A 15,004-nucleotide genomic window follows, 5' to 3' on the forward strand; every position below is an offset into this window, starting at 1 on the left:
GTTAGCATGGCCTTAGTCAAAATTTTGCTTGGCTCACGCATTTCTTGATAGATATAATAGGCTTGTTCTAGTCATCTGGACTATCTTAGATCTTTTTTAGGTTGTGTACCTTTGACATTTGGAAATGTCTTGATGATAGTCCTGCAAAAGATTGCTGTGGATGGCTTTTGTGTTCCCAAAACTATGGAAAAGGTAACTAATTAGATTTATCCCAAAACTGCTCTCCTTCCCTTAACATATGGGATTCTTTAAAGCTTTGGATTATTGGTCCCACATTTATATTTTCTAAGAAAGTTTATTGTATTCATTTGAAGATGACAGGCATTCTTGAAAATAAAGATCAGACTGGAAGATGACACAGTTAAAACATACCTGTCTCCCAGCTGCGTATCAACAGCCCTGCCCAGGCTACTCGACGCCCTATCGGGGCTGGTGGTGGAGTTTCCTAGACTCATTGTTCTGGGGGACTTCAATCTGCTGTCCCTGGGCGGGGCGTCGGGGTGGCTCGGGAGTTCATGGCTTCCATGGCAGTTATGGACCTGACTCAGATTATTCTAGGCCCGACATATGAGGGGGGCCACATGCCCAATCTTGTTTTTGTCTCGGAACAGTGGCAGGTGGAGTTCGGTGGGGGAGTATCTTCTATTTATCCCCTGTCATGGACCGATCACTATCTCCTCTGGCTGGGTTTCCAGTACGCCACCCCTCCTCACTGGGAGGCGGAGCTGACCATCTGGTTCTGTCCCAAGCGCCAGATGGACCCGGAAAGGTTCCAGATGGAGCTTGGGATGATACCTCTCTCTCTCTTCCACTCCCCAGTCACGATCCTGGTGGATGCCTGGGATGAGGCTGCTACCGGGGCTCTTGACCGGATCGTTCCTTTGCGGCCTCTGACACGACACAAATCCCGATTGGCACCTTGGTTTACCGAGGAGCTCCGGGGGATGAAGCGACGTAGGCAAGGCCTAGAGAGCCGTTGGAGAGCCAGTCGTTCCGAATCTGAGCGGTCCCAGTTAAGGTCGGCCACACGGGCCTACCTGGTGGAGTTGGCGATGGCAAAGCGTCGCTACTTCGCCAATGTCATCACGTCCGCAGAGAATCGCCCGGCTGCCCTGTTTAGGGTGTCCTGCTCCCTCTTGAATCAGAGGGTGAGGGAAGACCCTCTGCAAGGGCGAGCCGAGGAGTTTAGCCAGCACCTGTTGGACTAGATCTCTCAGATTCGGGATGGCTTGGACTCTGACTGGGCAGAGTCAGACGGTGAGGAGGCAGCGGGTCCTGTGCTTTGGGAAGAGTTCAATCCTTTACCCCAGAGGAAGTGGACAGGATCATGGGGAAGCTGAGTGCGGCCACTTGTGTGCTGGACCCGTGCCCCTCCTGGCTGGTTTATTCAGCTCAGGAGGTGACACGCGGCTGGATCCAGGCGGTGATAACGGCTTCCTTGTGGGAGGGAAGCTTTCTGGTCGCCTTGAAGGAGGCGGTGGTGAGGCCCCTCCTCAAGAAGCCAGCCTTGGATCCAGCTGTTTTGAGTCATTTTCATCCGGTCTCCAACCTCCGCTTTCTAGCGAAGGTTGTTGAGAGTGTGGTGGCACGTCAGTTCCCGCTGGCCCTGGATGAAGTGGATTACCTCGACCTGTGCCAATCGGGTTTCAGGCCCGGGTACAGCACGGAGACGGCATTGGTCGCGCTGGTGGATGATCTCTGGAGGGCTCGGGACAGAGGTTAATCCTCTGTTCTGGTCCTATTAGATCTTTCGGCGGCCTTCGACACCGTCAACCACGGTATCTTGCTGCAGCGCCTCGAGGGGCTGGGAGTGGGAGGCACCATTTTATGGTGGTTCTCCTACCTCTCGGGTCGAACGCAAGCGGTGTTGGCAGGGGGGCAGAGATCGACCTTGAGGTCCTTCACTTGTGGGGTGCCCCAGGGGTCGGTTCTCTCGCCCCTTCTGTTCAACATCTATATGAAGCCGCTGGGGGAGATCATCTGTGGTTTTGGGGTAAGGTACCACCAGTACGCTGATGATACTCACTTTTTTATTTCCACCCCGAACCAACCCAGTGATGCCCTCGACGTGATGGCCCGATGCCTGGAAGCGATATGGGTCTGAATGCGTAGGAACAGGCTTCGGCTCAACCCTGCCAAGACCGAGTGGATGTGGGTACCAGCATCTCGGTCCGAAGGAGAGGTTCCATCGTTGGCTATAGGGGGTGAGGTTTTACCCCCTGTAGACAGGGCATGCAACTTGGGCGTTCTCCTTGAATTTAGAAGACCATATAATGACCGTCACCACGGGGGCATATGCCCAGATTCGTCTGGTGCGCCAGTTGCGCCCCTACTTGGACCGAGATGCCCTACGCATAGTTACTCATGCGCTAGTCGTCTCCCGTATTGACTACTGTAACGCTCTCTACATGGGGCTGCCCTTGAGGACCACTCGGAGGCTTCAGCTGGTGCAAAATGCAGCCGCGCGGGTTGTGATGGGAGAATCCCGATACTCCCATGTAACACCTCTCCTGCGCAACTTGCATTGGTTGCTGGTTGCCCTCCAGGTGAGATTCAAGGTGCTGGTGATGACCTATAAAGCCCTACATGGCTTAGGCCCAGGATATTTGGCGGACCACCTGCATCCAGCAACAACTTCCCATCACCCGGTTCACGTCCATAGGGAGGGCCTGCTCAGGGTGCCGTCGGCTAGACAATGTCGGCTGGCGGCCCCGAGGGGTAGAGCCTTCTGTGTGGGCGCGCCTACCCTCTGGAATCAACTCCCCTTGGGGCTCCGGCTGGCCCCTGACCTCTGCACTTTCCGCCGCAAATTAAAAACTTGGTTATTCAAGTCCCCCAGCCTGGACTGATGGGGTTTTATATGGGTTTTTAATTTTTATTTGGTTTAATTGGGTATTTTAATTTTGCACTGTTGTTATTGTGGATTTTATTGTGAGCTGCCCTGAGTCCGTTGGAGATCGGGCGGCATATAAATTAAATAAATAAAATAAAATAAATAAATACCAATTTTACACTATTTTTAATTAAAACAATAAGTCAGATTGGATGTAGTGGCACTAGGAACTATGTAGGTACATTAGCTTTCTCAAGCAACATATAGATGATTTCAGCATGTGTTAGAGCCTATATGCTAGAATATAATTTCCTTAACGTTTCTTCTGGATTTTCTGAATATCTATCCATTCCAAATTGTGCAAATGCGAATTTAAACTGTAAGTTGTATGCATATTGCTGTAATTTTCCATGGTACATACATTATGCACACCATGTCATAGCATGTCAGTTACTCTGTTACAACTGTGAGTGAAACTGAACAGGTCTTCAGATCAGTGACTCAACAGAGAAAAATTAGTCTGGAGAAGAGCAAATTCTTGGCCCAGCAGATTTTACCAGTTTTGCACATCTCACGGCTACTTAACATTCGTTCCTAAAACACATCTTCAAGTGAGGAACATGTGGAATAGTATAGAAGTTTTGTTCTGTTTCTGATTACACCTTTGATAATTAGTACAGACTGTCCTGTTTTCCAAGTATGAGGCTTGTCAAATCAGAAGTCATAGCTCCTCTGAAATGTGTTGACAAATGGGCCTTTGCAAAGTGTGTGTCCTTAAAAGGGCCTCTCTCTACGTAGTAACTAGGCCAGTTCATAATGAGGCAGGCAATCTCCTGGATAGCCAGAATTAAATCATATACACTTTGAAGTGATTCTAGAAACGGGTAATCACAGCAGATCTCCCAGACTGATATGTTTTGATAGTTTTACCCACAAAGGAATTGTTACATCAGGACTTATTATTCCAGTTGTGATGCTCTTTACTAGTCCTATTCAGGTCCCAGGAGACTATGAAGAAATCATATGGCTATGGGAAAACTGCAAAGGTAGGATTGTGAAGGTATGGTATGAAATTTAGGAAAGGTATTTGTAATTGTAGGGAAACAAAGCTTTCATAATGAAACATATTGTCATGAAGTATCAGAACATGAGGGTTAATAAGAAATTAATAACCTTATACTAATGAAGAACCTTGTAAAATAGAGAATGGGCCTTGATGAGATATAGTGCAGTTTGTTTATTTAATTTAATTTTATTAAATTTATTTTAACCACCCACTCCCAACTCCCCACTCTCATAAAATCTAGTACCAAGTTAAAACAATTAGAAGATTAAAACATACCAGACTAAAATGAGCCTTTAAAACACCAAGTGACATGGTGCCTCCAAATATTCTGTGGCCTGGGCCCAAAGCCAAGTTGTAAGAGCATTTCAGAATCCCAGGAGAGTGAGTGGCCTTCGTACTTCTGAAGGGATGCTTTCCAGAGGGTGGGGGCTGCCACAGAGAAGGCTTACTTCCTAGGTCTTGGAAGATGGCAACATTTAATAAAAGGGACCAAGAGCACATCTATTCTGCCCAAATCAGAAAAGCAGTCCCTCAAATAACCAGGTTCTATGCCATGAAGGTCTTTCAAGGTAACAATCAGCACCTTGCAATGCACCTGGAAGCCAGCTGGTAGTCAATGCAGCTCATATAGCAATCTGACACATGGGCACAATGAGAGGTACCTATTACTGCTTACACTTTGAACCAGCTTCCAGATGTTCTTCAAAACGACCTTGTGTAAAGCACATAGCAGTAGTCCAGTTGTGAGGTTACCATGTATGAGTGACTATCTGCAGGGCCACCTAGTCAAGGAAAGGGCACAATTGGAGCACAAGATGTACCTGTGTAAAGGCTAATAGATTCAGCAATAGCTGTCAGTTCTGGAGCACACAAGGCTTGAATGGGGTAGAGCAGCCTACATATTCAAGACCAACAATGGAAACATTTCCACTTTTTGAGGAAGAAGAATCACCACAGCAACTCAGTCTTGTCAGGATTGAACCAAATTATGTTCCTTCCCAGGCAGACCTAAACAGATTCCAGATGTTGGGTCAATACCTCAACATCTTCATTTGTGCAGCCCAGCATAGAGATGTAAAGCTGGGTATTTTCAGATACTGAATCAACAGATGACCTCACCTAGAGAGTTTCATGTAGTTGTTAAACAGGAGAGGGGAAAATGTCAACCTCTGAGCTACATCATGAGTGATGACGGACATAATCTCTCTCCATCAATCCCAACTGGAATCAACCACTGAGGAAGGAGGTGAACTACTACAGCACACTCCCTCTTGCTCCCAGCCCCTACAAGTTCATAAGGATATCATGATTGATGATATTGAAAACTACTAAGAGATCAAGGAGCAAAGGACGGATTTACTACACTGCCACCCCCACCCCCCAGATCCACCAGAGGTTAACAATTGTGACCAGCTCTCTCCATATCCCAGTCTGAAAAAATCCAGATTATCCATTTACTCTAAGAGCTTCTGTGACTGCTTGAAATATGTGTTCAGTCTGCATTTGCAAGATAACGAGGCACTCTAAGAATGTGCATAATATAAATTGCTACAGGCCTAGAGACAAAAACAAAGCTCCAATGGAACAGGTTAGAATTTGGGATAAATACTAAAATAAGCAACAGCAACAAATGCTTCCTGTTCAAAACATTAAAGGAGCAGTACTTTTAGCAGTTAATTTAAGTTACCATAAAATGCAAATAGATTAACATTTTTATTAATTTAACTGTTAATCAGCCGGGCAGTATATTTTCATGATGTTGAAAAAAATATTTTTAATGGCCTTTATAAATATCCAGTGTCATTTTTATATTCTGCCCCCAAAAAACATCTGGGCCCATATTCTGCTTCACATAAAAGCAAAGCAGACGTTTCAGAGAAAGCCAGGCACCAAATATGAAGCAAAAACAAAAACAATGACTCGTAGCAGAAAGTGTGTTTGCTGATGCATCATTTTCCTGAGTTTCAACTTTGCATAAACACGAAATAGCAGGTGAGCACCACCCAAATGAACATGAGATTTGCTGCTTTGTTATCGCCCAGTTGATTTAGTGTTGCTTAAGTGTACTTTTCCTCCAAAAAAAAAAAAAAAAAATGAGCAGAGTAATTGAAAAGAAAGGGCCAAAGAAGATAGACGCTTTATTGATTGAGGAAGTTTACAATTCTCAAGCTTAGGTACAGAAGCAACACAGCCTATGACTGTGATGGTGAACCTATGGTACGTGTGCCCGAGGTGGCATGCAGAGCCATCTTTCCGGGCACGCAAGCCGTTGCCCAACTCACCGGCAGCTGCACATGCACGCGCAACCCAGCTGGTGTTTGGACCTCCGGTGTGCATGCACACAATTCAGGGGACCCAACTGATCTTCGGAGCTCTCCTGCACAGGCTCACGTGTTTGTGCATGCACGTGTGAGTACTTGTGGTGTTTGCGCATTTGCATTGCGTGCACGAAAACCGCACATATGCACAGATGGTGCGATTGCACATGCAGAGCATGGGGGAGCCACGTGAAATCTGTGCACATGCGCAGATGGTGCTATTGTGTGTGCAGCGCATGGGAGCTGCGCGAAAGCTGTGCGCATGCACAGATGGTGTGGTTACACGTGCAGCGCATGGGGGAGGAGAGGAGCCACACGTTAGCTCAGATAACACATGGACGCACAAAGCATATTTCTGTTCGGCACTCGGTGAGTAAAAGTTCAACACTACTGGCCTATGACATTGCGCCTGCTACTAGTTTAAATGAAGTGATGTTATGGACAATCAGAAGTAATTGTGAGAAAATAAAACCAAGGTTTATTTAGCAGGGTGTAGCAAAGATGCCACAAAGTCTAAAACAAAAAACTGGAGGAGATGGAACATCCATTAAGTGTTTAGGTTAAGATCTGATAAAGAAGAGATAAGGGGCAATTTTCTCACAATAAAAGAAGGTGTTGGCAATATACGAAAAAAAATAGCTGAGCATTCTGGACGAACTGTGTAACTGCTTTGTTAGATGTATTTATTGTGTTTAATAATATTTCAAAAATATTTTGGTTATGAATGTGTTTTTATTATTGAATTGCCTACCTCTAGTTTTATTTTTTCACACTTTGCTAAATATACTGCCCAATGTAACACAGCATAAGCATTTTTAGGAATGTAATTACTGTGCTACAGTATATGAGAACTGATGTATTCATGGAGCGGCTTTTATAACCAAAAGGTTTTTTTTTTAATTTGCATGAAATTCAGTTTAGGGAAAGGCGAAACCTGTCACCTAGTTAGCTACTCTACATTAAATTCTGAAGGAAATAACAACAGTGATCTCACTTGCAATCTTCTTATCACCTTTCAAGACAATCATGTCTACGAGATGCTGCTGAAAAAATCCTCCTCCTTTTCTCCACAAATGTCCTATTCTTTGGAAATCATTTCTATATGGACAAATTAATAATCAAGTTCTTATGCTAATTAACTGCTGCTCCAAGGATCTACAGCCATGATGGAAAGACAGTGGCACGATCCCCCAAAGCGTGTATCTAGGGATGGCATTATTTGACGTGGTGATAATGTATCTGATGTCACACCATATGCCATCTCCACGTCATTTTCACAATGTTTTCCATAAAGTACCAGGAGACAAGGAAGCCTTGCTCTCTTCCCAGTTTTGCCTGTGGACAAGATTGCAGCTCTACTAGTTCTGTCTTGCAAGGCTGACAGTATGTTTATTCAGATGGTTTCCCCCCACCCCCACCCCCACCCAATATTCAGATGGTTACTCACCCAGTGTTTGGATTAGTCTAAAGTTTTTCAGAGCTGGAGGTGATTCACCAGTTACCTGAATGAGATGACAGTTCTAAATTAGTGCTCTACATACTTGTTTCTCCAAACAAAACAGGTAAGAAATATGGATAATGAATTCAGGGACAGGGCTGAATTTCCAGACTGAAAGATGGGCAGTCTCAACTCAAAGTTCCCTGAGCTTCCAACCTAGGCCCAACTGTTAGTTTCTTCAATGCAGAAAGTAAAGATAACCTTGATGGAGATGGGGAAATATCCATTGCCAAGGCAATGGAGATAAACGTTGCAGAAGCCCAGATGAGGGAGGGTTAAGAAAACATGTCAGACAGCTGAGCTGAGGTGGCGCAGTGGTTAGAGTGCAGTACTGCAGGCTACTTCATCTGACTGCTAGCTGCAGTTCGTCAGTTCAAATCTCACTGGCTCAAGGTTGACTCAGCCTTCCATCCTTCCGAGGTGGGTAAAATGAGGACCCAGATTCTTGGGGGCAATATGCTAACTCTATAAACCGTTTTAAAAAGTGCTGTAAAAGCACTATGAAGCAGTACCCGTAATTCACATGAATATTAAAAAAGGGAGGAAGGGAATCACATTCAGACTTGCACATTTCTGTTACTATAACTGATATTAATAAAGGTAGCTTTAGGCCTACATAGTGTCTTATTTCTTGGTCTGGTCTGCCTTGTAGGGCTGACATTCACTACCACTATCTTAGAAAATACCTTTACCCACTTCTTCCTCACAGCCCTGCCGTATGAAAACGACAGGACTTTTACTGCCTATGGCTGACTTGCCAGTACAGCAACATGAATTAATTGCAAGTAGTCCTCGAATTAAGTGAAACATTTGTTAAATGAGTTTTGCCCCATTTTACGACTTTTCTTGCCACAGTTGTTAAGTGAATCACAGAAATTGTTAAATTAGTAACATAGTTGTTAAGTGAATCTGGCTTCCCTATTGATTTTGCTTGTCAGAAGTTCACAAAAGCTGAACAAATCCTAGGACATTGCAACTGCCTTAAATATGAACCAGTTGCCAAGAATCTGAATTTTGATCATGTGACTTACAGTTGTAAGTGTGAAAAACAGTCATAAGTCACTTTTTTCAGTGCCGTTGTAACGTTGAACCGTCACTAAATGAACTGTTGTAAGTCAAGGACTACCTGTAATTATATAAACTCTACTGCCCCCTCGTGGCGCTCATAGCTTTGAAAAATGCTACCAGAGAAAACTGCTGCTTTCTTCCTTTTAAGACGTTGGAAACCACAAGAGCCTAATTTATAAATAAAAAATTAAATTAGATTAAAATTAAGAAAAAAAACTTTGTTCTAACTTTAGGTCATTGCATCCAAAATCAGATTTGGGTGTATGAAGTAAAGACTACAGCACTGATACAGATCATAAATGGCATCTTCAAAATCAATCTGTAAAATGCTGTTGGAGAGATTGAATACCGATCCACCCAAAGTAGAGTAAAGAAAATTATTAGTTTTCTTTGTATACAATATACTTCAAATACAAAATCAGTCATTATCAGAAACAAGCAACAAACAAATAAATCATGAATCTTGTTGATACTTCCAACTCAGTAGCCTTACTGACTTTGCCTATTTGGGGTTCGGTACTACTGTAGCTGCCAGGTTCATCAACTCAACTTGTGAATGAAGATGGTCTTATTACAACCGATCTGTGGCTGATCAATATCATCTTAAAGCCAGGTTTACCAACAATCCAACTACCAGGAGTGGGGCTGCCAAGACTGAAGCCGAGCTCAATAATAAATTATCAGACTTCCTTTCCTGAAATGACACACCCAATAGCATTTGCTTTATCTCCCTTGGTCTGTCACAATTGGAAGCTTGCCATCATTCTCAACATGCCAGCCCCATTTAACTTATCCACTCACTATCATGTTCCCATACTCCTCCCACCAGCAACCACACAAGAACTCACTAGCCTATTATTCACTCACACAGTCTCCAATCTACTTTATCCCAACACACACCCTATAACTACCAGCTTTAGTCCTGGCAAAGCTACTGAGCCAATCATTGAGCTGGGCTAGCAGACCACTCTAAAATCTCAGTATAAGATCCACACAATGCAGAAACGCAACAAAACAAAAGCACTTAGACTTATATGCCACTTCACAGTGATTTACAGCCCTCTCTAAGTGGTTTATAGAGTCAGCATATTGCCCCCAACAATCTGGGTCCTCATTTTACTGACTTTGGAAAGATGGAAGACTGAGTCAACCTTGAACCGGTCAGGATCGAACTGCTGGCAGTGATCTGAATTAACCTGCAATACTACATTCTAACCACTGCACCACCGTAGCTCCTCCTCACCCATTCCTTACCATGTCCCTTGGAGCATTTTTGCATCTTAATTTTGCAGAGTCAAAAACAATTTACCTTTCTTTGTTCTTGGGTTTGCTAAAAATCATATTATTCATATTATGCTTATTTTACATATTTCCTACCCTTTTTCTTTATAAATGCAATATATATGTATGTATTAATGTACACATCTAAATTTGTAGCCCCCCCAGTTGAAAATGCGATGATTGGAAAAGCGTTGTTCTGCTAATGGGCTAAATTAAACTTGGCAGAAATGGATGTGACTATCCAATCCAATTCATATAGTCATTCTTGTATAATGTCAGGGTGAGGAATGATTGAAAATAAAACCAGGGTGTGGAAAAGAGCATGGAAATCTCCCACTCACTTTAATCCTTTGCCATCTAGTTGCTCCAGTCAACCCAAGCATTTTATTCTGTTCCCAATTCATCTTCAGCATCAAAAACAAAAACAAAAAGTCCTAAAAGCAATTATGGATAGAGTAAAACACAGGGCTGAGGTAGGAGTTAGAATTACCATATTTTTCGCACTATAAGACGCACCAGACCATAAGACCCACATTAGCTTTACAGGAGGAAAAGAAGAAAAAAATAATCTGCCTCTGCCTTCCAGCATCCATCCAGTATTCATCTGGCTAGCGTTCTTGCAGCAAAGAGCAAACAGCCTGGTCAGCTTCAGTACGTTATTACAGCGCCAGCACCTGGCTTGTCAGGGCTCTGCTCTGTTGCGCCCATCACCGGTCAACTAAGCTGAGCTGCTGCCGTCGGGAAACACTGGAGCCGCTGATTGGCGGTTGGATCGACCTCCTGGAATACTGCCAATCAGCTGTTCTAGGTGGCGGGGATCACTGCCGCCACCTATTGCTTCTGATCGCTGCCACCGCTGTTTACCACTAAGGTTTGCTGCTGCCGCCAATTGCTGCAACAAGCGGTGGAGGTGAGCGGCAAAGGCTCCAGCATTCCCCAGCAGCGGCAAATGGCAGCAGCAGTGACAACCCCGCTCCTCCCGCCGCAATATTCACTCTATAAGATGCACAGACATTTCCACCCACTTTTTTTTGCACTCTTATAGTGCAAAAAATATGGTAAAAGGCTGTGCTCTGTTTTTCATACAAAGAATTTTAAGGTAACCAGATCTCATCTGCAAAAAATAAGATATTTCTGTATCTTTTTTTTCTGCCTTCTAAGAGGCACCCAGATTTTATGCAGTTGAGATCTGGTAGCTCTAAGTAGGTCAATACAAAAACCAATAGCTTTTTAAAATCATAATTGCTTTGATATGATTCTCTTCTAAATGAATGACAGGGAGATCTTTGAAATGGACTCAGCCTGAATCTTTCCTACACACCTTTCGTGATTCAGTGTGTTTAAATGGGTGTGACTATGTCAGGAATTTGACCAATATTTTTAGCCAGTCAGCAGCTTGCAAACGATTAAATATTATAATAGGTTATCCTGAATATGATCCTGATTTTAATAAATGCTCCAACTATTTAGTCAAATTAGCTCCACCTTTAACAAATATCTTAAAGCATTTGTTAAAGTATCTTATTATGGATGATTATTCTATCCATAAAACTCAGAGAAGTTCCAGTTTGAACCCTGAAGGGAACAAAACCAAATTGTATCACCTTGTAGGCTGTAATTGGAAGAACATGAAGATATGGATTACTGCAATGCACTTTACATGGCATTTTCCTTGAAGATCACCCAGAAGTTACAACTGGTCCAGAATGCAGTATTGGGAGTCCCTAGGTTTGTCCATTTTACAACCTCTTGCAGCTATCTCCCAGTTTTCTGGGTGCAATTCAGTGGTGGGTTTCAAATTTTCTTACTACCGGTTCTGTGGGCGTGGCTTGGTGAGCATGGTGTGGCTTGGTGTGTGGTGGGCATGGCTGGGGAAGGATACTATAAAATCTCCATTCCCACCCCAATCCAGGGGAAGGTTACTGCAAAATCCCCATTTCCTCCCAATCAGCTGGGACTTGGGAGGCAGAGAATAGATGGGGGCGAGGCCTGTCAGAATTTTGCTACCGGTTCTCTGAACTACTCAAAATTTCCACTACCGGTTCTCCAGAACTGGTGAGAACCTGCTGAAACCTACCTCTGGTGCAATTCAAGGTGCTGGTTACTACAGAGACCAGGTTATCTGCAGGATTGCCTTTACCTGAGGAGATTTGTCATCCCAATAGGGTGGGTACACTTCAGGTCTCTTCCCTTAAATATTGCCATCTTGTGGAGTTCAGAAATATGGCTTTTCCACCGTAGCCTCTCCCTGAGATTCAACAGGCCCTATCCTTCAATCTTTCTAAAGAGGACTTTGAAACCTAGCTCTTCCCACAGGTGTGGTGATTGGGTGAGGCCAGGGTGGGATGAGAATGCAGGTACATTAGAGAAATGTGGCTGTGGCACTAAGTTCTCTTGTTTTTATTTTTTATTGTTTTAAGCCACCTAGAGTTGTTTTAAGATGGGTGGCTGTATAAACGTTTTAAATAAAACCCATAAATAAATCAGTGCTTTGTCATGTTCTAGCCAAGAACTGTAATTACTATATAACCTTTTCCAACACACTATTTGAGGTTCTCGTTTTTTCTTCCACCAAGCTTACAGCTGTAGGAGATGTCCACATGAATTAGTGTAGAACAAGATTCACCTATTGTATCATCCAGATATTCTAGAATTTGCAGTTTCACATTACTTTAAAATTATGGTATAGAAATAGCCACCTTCCACCTAGTGCCATTGCTACACGAGTGGCAGAATCCATGCAACTTATTCCTATTATCTTTGAAAGACATCTGCTATATCCTGTCCTTGCTATATGCTGTCAGATAATCATGACAGGACATTCTTGAATTTTTATATGCCTGCCTCCAATTGGATCTTCCCCTTCTATACTGGCAAACAAAAATATTCCTTAAACACCAAACTTCTGGAAGGTATCCAAGGTGAAAAACACTGAGCTGGGCAACCAAGGAGGTGCAGTAAATGTCTCCACCAATGTCAAAGCTACTTGTGGTGCTTCAGTACAGGTGTCTGCCTGGCAAATCTCTGATGCTGGATGATGAAGAGGGGACTTCAACGACTAGCAAACAGAGGTTTCTCTGTTACATGCATAGGAGAAACAGAGGCCTTGGCTTCTCAGCTGTATGACTGCACTCACTTAGCTTCATTTCCTTATTGCCTTTAGCTATTCCTCCCCACCCTCCACCCCCCACCCCCATTGAATCATGTTTGACTGTTGGAGAATGCCTGGACAAATTCTGCAATTTTCTTGGTGAGAGTGTTTTTTTTTCCAGATGTATTGATGATTTATTCCTTTTCAATATAACTGACTAGCCTTTATATAGTAATTTGTCTTTTTATCCAATTACACTACTTGCATCTTCACTATCCTAGTCTACATTGCTAAGAAATTGAATAAATATCAATATATGTAACCACTAGAGGGCAGAAGATACAAATATGAGGGAATGGGAGGGTTAAAATGCTGAATTATTTTAGGAGGTACAGCTGAGCAATATTCTTACAAGTTGTGAAGATGGTTTATCCCTACTATTTGCTAAAGTACTTCTTGAGCGATAAACACCTTGGAGAATGCACGTGTCCTAAATAAATAAAGTTGGAGAAGACATTTTTTTTCTGGTTGTTTTCCTTTTCAGACTCACAATTATAAACAACTGAATCATTAAAATTACTTACTGAAATATGATAGGAGCTATTTATCCGAATGATATGGGTTGCATCTGATCTGTCTACATGGTCAGAGATCTGGAGAACGTTCTTGCAGGCATTTGATTATTCGCAAAAGTAAAACAAATTGAAATAATAATAAACGGCATATGAGCCATATAGTATGATATGGCTGCAAAGAAGATAATAAAATTTTGGGCAACATCAACAGAAATATAATTTCCAAATCATAAGAAATAATTGTTTCACTTGAATCTGCTTTGGTTCAGCCCAGTCCTTGAGTACTGTGATCAATAGTTCTGAACACCCCATTTTTATTCAGAGAAATTGAAATAAGTTTACAGAAAGGCAGTAGAGATGCTCAGAGATCTGTAAAACCAAGCCTTATGGAGAGAATTTATTTTAAGAAAAGATGAATAAGATATTTATTTTATATCTGCTTTATTATTTTTAAAAAAACTCAATGTGGCTAATACATCTTACTTCTCCTATTTATCTCACAACAACCACCATTCTGACTCTGTAAACCACTTAGAGAGGCCTGTAAAGCACTGTGAAGCGGTATATAAGTCTAAGTGAGATTGCTATTGCTATTCTGTGAAGTGGGTTGGGCTGAGAGAGGGAAGCGGCTAATCCAAAGTCACCCAGCTGGTTTTTCATGGCTAAGTGGGGACTAGAACTCACCGACTCCTGGTTTACAGACAGATGCCATAACTATTTGATCAAACTGGCTCTAAGTCAGGGGTGTCAAACTCGCATCATCACTCATGACGTATCGCAACTTTTTTCCCCTTTGCTAAACCGTGTGTGGGCATGGCCAGCACATGACACATCCAGCCCCTGGGCCATGAGTTTGACAGCCCTGCTCTAAGTAGTATTTGATATCAATTTTATTTTGAATTTGAATTTGAATATTACTGTCCAAGCAACTGGAAGTACGTCACATAGAAGAAGGTGAAGAAGTTATCTCTCATTCCAGACTGCAGAACACAGAACAATGGGATTAAATTACAGGAAAATGGATTCTGATGGAATGTTAGTGGGGAAATTCTAACAATGAGAGCAGATGACAGTGGAAGCAATTATCCAAAGAGGTTCTGTGCTTCTTTTCATTAGAAGTATTCAAGGAGAAGCTAGATCGCCATCTGTCTGGGATGCATTAATCTGATTCCTGTGCTGAACAGGAGGTTTGATCCAATGGCCTTTTTAATCTATCTGAATCTATGATGCTGTTACGGGCAATACTATAAATGCAACCACTATGAAATTTAATA

This window comes from Pantherophis guttatus, chromosome 1, assembly GCF_059756535.1.
Source record: "Pantherophis guttatus breed Tessera chromosome 1, ASM5975653v1, whole genome shotgun sequence".
NCBI classification, from domain to species: domain Eukaryota; kingdom Metazoa; phylum Chordata; class Lepidosauria; order Squamata; family Colubridae; genus Pantherophis; species Pantherophis guttatus.